This window comes from Otolemur garnettii, unplaced genomic scaffold, assembly GCF_000181295.1.
Source record: "Otolemur garnettii isolate 467f Iridium unplaced genomic scaffold, OtoGar3 scaffold00023, whole genome shotgun sequence".
Classification (NCBI taxonomy): Eukaryota; Metazoa; Chordata; class Mammalia; order Primates; family Galagidae; genus Otolemur; species Otolemur garnettii.
Window position 1 is genome coordinate 16499868 of NW_003852418.1, and position 6582 is coordinate 16506449.

The window sequence follows — 6582 nt, forward strand, 5'->3', positions numbered from 1 at the left end:
AGAGAAATAAAGACTGAGGAGAGGAGTCCATATGACAGGGACAGAGACGGGAGATGAGTAGTACCTGGAGTTCCAGAAGCTGGCACAGGCCAGGAAGGATACTCTCCTAGAGTCTTCAAAGAGAACAACAGACTTCTGAATTCCAGAACTCTGAAAGAATAATTTCTGGGGTGATGCCTGTGGCTCAGTGGGCAGGGTGCTGGCCCCATATACCAAGGGTGCAAACCTGGCCCTGGCCAAACTGCAACAAAAAAATAGCCAGGCAGGTGCCTATAGTCCCAGCTACTTGGGAGGCTGAGGCAAGAGAATCTCCTAAGCCCAGGAGTTGGAGGTTGCTGTGAGCTATGACACCACTGCACTCTACTGAGGATAATAAAGTGAGACTCTGACTCAAAAAAAAAAAAAAAAGAAAGAATAATTTCTGTTCTCTTAAGCCACATTGTGACTGCCCCCCCCCCCCGAGGAAACTAATATTCCATCCAATAGAGACCATCTCACAGGCTGGGGGAAGGGTGGAAGGCATAAATGAGGTAAGGTGACAACTGCTTCTTGGGGGCAGAGATCAGTGAAACTACCCAGACAGTGATAAGACCCACCTTGACCCAGGGAATTTACTCTAATTATTTCACAACCTACTAGTCACCTACTCTGCTTCCTCTTGGCCTTTCAACTTTAAACACCAGGTACAATAATGACGTTGCAAGTTTTCTGCTGCATTTTCATCACCCATGCGCCTGCTACCTGTTGCTGCAAACAAGGCCCTACCAGAGCGCAGCTGCGTCCACTCGTCCAGGTACTGTCCGGGCAGAGCTGAATAGTCACAACAGAAACCACATGCCTGAAAAGCCAAAATCTTTATTATCTGACCCCTCATGGAAAGCAAAATTCTAACTCCTGAACTATCTCAGGGAAGAGTTCGTAAACTGTAAACCAGATTAAGGCACATCTTATCTGATGAGCTACAGAATGGATTTAAACAGAGATTGACCCAGATGCATATCTTAAAACAATCGCTCTGTCTGCAATGTAAAGGATGGAATTGGGGAGTGAGAAAATGAAGGCAAGGAGTCCAGTTGGGAGGCCGGGTCAATAACCAGGTGAAAACTGAAGGCAGCCTGGCCTCCAGGTGGCAAAACTTAGAGGACTCCGTTCTCCTCCCAAGAGGTTCCTATTACACTGTTACACTGTCTCCCACATCCAGTAGATGGCGCCACCATAAAGGGAAAAATCATTCGCCTCTACCCACCCTCTCCCACACACACCCCTTCCCTGGTCTTTAGAGCTGTAATTCAAGTATTCAGTGACTTAATCCCTTAACAAGGTTTCAAGAAGAACCTACTTCATACTAAGTTTGTGTCTAGATTCTGTTTTTCAGCAGAGCTATGGGGTATTGTGAGAAACAGAAAGACAAGCCAACTTCACCTCTCCAGTTAAAACACTCCAGGGTAGCCAGCAGAATCACGGGTGAGCGCCCCAGACAGCCTCCTGTACTGCAGAGGTCACACAAAGAGCACCGAGCATGGGAATAACTGCTTACCTTCCCTAATAATGGTCAGATTATTATTCCCCACTCTGGTCCCTTCAGAGTGGTCATTAAAACGAAAATAAGGTGTAATCTAGTCCTAACAAGGCTGTTTTTCAAAATGATGATGCCCCCATTGGCAGGAGCACAAACAGTGGGCAGTGCTGCTGACAGTGTAACTGATACAGTTCTGAAGGGCAACATTTTAGTTAATCTGCAGAATATTTTAGTTGCTCCTACTTTTTGGCTCAACAAACCCACTTCTACAGATACACAAAGGATACAATCAAGACTATGGGTGAAAGTCACAAGTGTCCACCCTGGCGTTATTTATAAGCGCTAGAAACAACGTAAGTGTGCGTCTGCACTTGATTCAATCATCAAATATTTCCTGAGCATCTTGCCTGTGTCAGGCAGGCATTGTGCTGCAGACTGAAGATGTGCACAGTAGGCCAGGTCTTTGCTGTTGCAGGACGGACCACCAAAAATGGCATCTTTAGAAACTATTTCATGAGTTGGGAAAATGCTCATGATATCCTAAGTAGAAGGGAAGCAGGATTGAAATGTATAGACGACATGCTGCAAATTTAAGTGTACGTTATAAATACAGTATTAACATTGTCAGTCCACAAATTCGTGGCATAAGAAAGAACTTCCCTCTTCGTTTTTCATACATCAACCTAATTTTACCTCTAAGCCCCAATCCTGCAGGGTTAAGTAGTTCAGCATTGGTCAGACTCAGGTCTTCCTCCCTCTACCCTCCAGAGTTTTGTTAAAAGTTCTGGTTCTTCCCCATGTATGTGCAGTTATTATCCCAATTTCTGAGAACCAGAAAAGGTCACAAGCCTGGGAGAATCTTATGTCCAGATTCCCAAGACCAATCCTCTGCCCAGGGCCTTGCTCCCCATGGTCCATGGGCCAGAAGCAAATGCCTCACAGTCTGCCTTTCAATCAGAGCCCTCAGGGATTCCATTTTTGGAAAATATGTCCTAGTAGGTCTTGCCATACCTGCCAGGGGGAGCCCAGGTTAGGGCTATCCTGGGCCTCCCCCCTCCGGGCACTCAATGTCTGCACTAGATTCAGTCAACAAATAATTCTTAAACATCTTGCATGTATTAGGTATGTGCAGAAGCCCTTCCTTACTTTCATCAGTAAGTATGAACATGGACACCAAGGCAACCAAAGCAGGGGTGTACACGTACCGCGGCCTGCTCCCCCACCTGCCGCCACCCACCCATACTCAGGGTCCTACACGTACAGTGGCCTGCTCCCCCACCTGCCACCACCCACCCCTACTCAGGGTCCTACGCGTACAGTGGCCTGCTCCCCCACCTGCCACCCCTACTCAGAGAGAAGTGCAGACTTCTACCTGATTTAAGGAGGGGACAGCAGGAGAAAAATTCAGGAAAAAAGTATAAATTCTAGCCACAGACATATTTTGTGTTTCCTTAAATCAAGACTAAAAAGAAAATATCATTAATGTATGTAGGAGTACTGTAACATTTTTAATCTCTAAACTTTTCTGTATTCAGCTTTTCTACAATGACTATAATTCCATTTACAAACAGGAAAAAAAATAATCACTCATTAACAGAGTATATTCATGCTGGCAAGACATACAGAAGCAAAGTTAATCCAGAAATAAGATGAAAAATGGAACCATTCAGAGTAGAACTAAATAACAGCTTTATAGATAGTGGGCACAGGTAGGTGACACTCATGGGGAGACTCGCCAGATGGCTCAGAAGGGCTGTCTAGTGTCTTCCCAGGGCACTGAAATTTATTCCTTTAATCCTATTTCCTGATAGGTTTGTTGCACGAGTCATAGAAATTAGAATTCCTCTTCCCCACTGTGCCTCATAGAAGCTGGAAACCCTTTTTTTCTCCCAAAGCGAACCATAAAACCTAAACATACTATTCAAACCTTCTCCGGCTTTCTGTAACTGGTGACCACAGAGAAATTAAGGCCTTCATTTCAGAGGAAAACTGCCCCATACCCGAGCGGAAAGGACTTGTTCAGAAAGGGTAAGAAGAATCTAGACAGATCAGCTTGCTGAGCTTCCCCCAAGCAGTCGTTAGCATTGGATCAGACCCTTTTGTCCAACCCCATCTCTACACTGGTGTCTGTGCATCCACAAACCTAAGCTTGAACGTGGATAGTTCACCCTGGCTCTTGGGGTCTTCATTCTGAGGCTCCCTTGTCATGTAAAACTATGATCAAATAAATGTGCTGTGCTTTTCTCTGGTTAGCCTGTTTTTGTTATAGAGGTATCCACTGCGACCCTTCTGATGGGGAGGAAAGAGATCATCCCTGTGCGATGCCAACAGAGTGTTTAGGCTTTTAAAGAAAAAGAAAGGGGGAGGGGTTACATCGTAATTGAAAAGGGAAAGAATCTGCCAATTCATGAGTGTGTCTCCTTTTAAAAATAATTCACAAATTATAGGCCATTCCAATAAAATTGAGGCTGTCATTTCAATAGGCTCTTATCCTATGAATTACTGAGATAACTAGCTACTTAGAACAAAAATCTACAGTACCAATTACAAGCCCACATTGTTGAGTTCTTGGGCTTTAACAAAACACTGTAATGGCTGGCGTCTCATTGAGGTCACTCTAAAGTACAAGCAGGATGTCAGATGGATTTGTCCTATTTCCTGCTGCTTGTTCCAGAAGCCGGTTGTCTAAGAGGCTCTGCCACAGTTTGGCGAGACCCGTGGGGATGAGGACATTTCTCTGTTAAAACTTTCCCCTGGGAAGAGCTGAAGTGAGGACATTGAGTTAAGAGAATAAACAATAAATGTACACAAATGTTATTTCAGGGAAAAGTCAGTGGGAACCAAAACCAGTCATTGTGCCTTTTGGCCAACTCATCCTTCCTAGCACAAGTATTGCAAGTACTTGCAATAAATCAAGTGTGGGTGTTTGAAAGACCCTCTCAAAGCCTCCTTCTTCTCAAGAACAATGGTACTTAAAGCTAAGGATGTGGTTCATTCACAGAGCCTTATTTAAGCATAGCCACTTTGGGGGGCTCAGATTGCAGCCCAAATCATGGATGTAGAGACAAAACTCTCAGAGCCCAGGTTAACCTAAAATGCCACCAAATGTTAAAGGATCGCGCGTCTAAATAAGATCATAATTCTGATACAAACAAAATGAATACGTGTCAGAGATTTTATTTAACTCATTAATTAATGAGGGAGCCAGTAAGATACAACCATTGATTCAAAGGAGAATTTAAAGAACACACACATACACATCACAAATAGACACAAAAGTAGCCCGCATCCCTAGGGCAGTAATTACTGTGTTCCTCGGTTCTGCTGGACAAAACCCATTTGCATTTCTCTCAGCTTTTAACAACTTGCAGAGTTACAAAATAGTTCCAAGGCAACAAAAAGCAGGTAATTCTGAAGAATGTTCTAGACAGAATTTCTAGCCATCTTTTTTTCCTTTGGTCCATTTCAGAGTCTTTTACAATTTTTTCTGACCCAGTTTATTGAATGAGCTGAACTCAACAGGATCCAGGCAGCAGAGCAAATGTATTCTCTTTCACTGCGTCTGCCATTCCCTCTGCTGAATATGTTCTCCCTGCCCGCAAAGCAAGCTTAAAGCATGCTCCAGTGTTCTTTCTGTCCCTCTTGGATAATAAAAGACCCAGTTGGTAGAAATGTCAAATAATCATTGAAGCCAATGGAAACGTCTCTCCTCCCTAGGCTGGCTCTGCCTGCAGCTTGGACGTGTGCAGTACATGAAGTGAAATGGCTTCAGCTGGCTCCTTATTCTTTCTCCTTCCAGCGGTTCCCATACTTGGATAAGGGCAAAGATTGTCTCGAGGGATTATTACAGTTGTGTTCTGGCTTTGGTGCCCACTGAGGGAGGCTGATCTCTAGTGTGGGTTCTTCAGAGACGTCCCCCATCCTTGACAGAGTGGCAACTTCCCCACCCTCCAGTTGACCTCACAGCTCTCCTCCTGGGCTCTAATGGACTCTAGAGCCCCTCCTTTGTATGGTCACTGTACTGCTCCCCCACTCAAGTGATCCTCTGTGCTGAAGGCACCTTGAGTCCCCCTGACTAGCTCACTTCCATGGACTAGGCCAGTGGTTCTCAATCAGAGAGATTCTATCCCCTGGAGGTCATGTGGCATGTCCAGAGATATTCTGGGTTGTCACCACAGGGATGGAGGTGATACTGGCACAGGAAAGCTCATCTCTTTCCCGGAAACCTACACACAAAGAATTATCCAGCCGCAATGCCCACAGTGCTGAGACTGAACCACCCTGTCTGGGACATAAGATGAGCAAGAGGAAACTCTGTTTCACATCACCAACCTCATCCCAGCCAGGGGCCGCCTGTGCCACCCAACAACTCGCCAGCCACAGCGGTGGGTGCTCAGACTTCTCAAACAGGATCCAGAGACTAGTCCCAAAATCCTTCAAAATCCTGGAGACTTTTGTGTATCTCTGAAATGCGTCCCTTGCCCTGAGAGGAGGGGGCGGCACCCAAGTTACTTGTCCCTTCACCTCCCAAAGGATTCTCTAAATCTCTCTAACAGATTGAGGCAGACGGAGATGGCGGAAGGAGAATCCATTCTCTGTCCCTAAAGGGACCTCAGCATCTGGCCAAGTTTTTGGAGCATCTGTCAGAACCTGACATGATAGAAAGTCACACTTAACACTGTTGGAAAAGCGTTGCTATGGATTGAATTGAGTCCCCTCGAAATTCATACGGCAAAGCCCCAACTCCCAGTATCTCAAAATGTGACTGCCTTTGGAGACTAGACCTTTGCAAAGGGGATTAAGTTAAAATGAGATCATCGAGGTAGGCCCTCATCTGATCTGACTTCAGAAATTTGGACGCACGGAGATGCTGAGGAGTCGTCACAGAGGGAAGACCAGGTAAGGACACAGTGAGAAGGCGGCTGTCTGCGAGCTAACGAGGGAGGCCTCAGGAGAAACCAACTCTGACAGCATTTGATCTTGGACATCCAACCTTCTCAACTATAAGATAAATTTCCGTTGTCTGAGCCACCCAACCCATAGTATTTTGTTATGACAGTCCC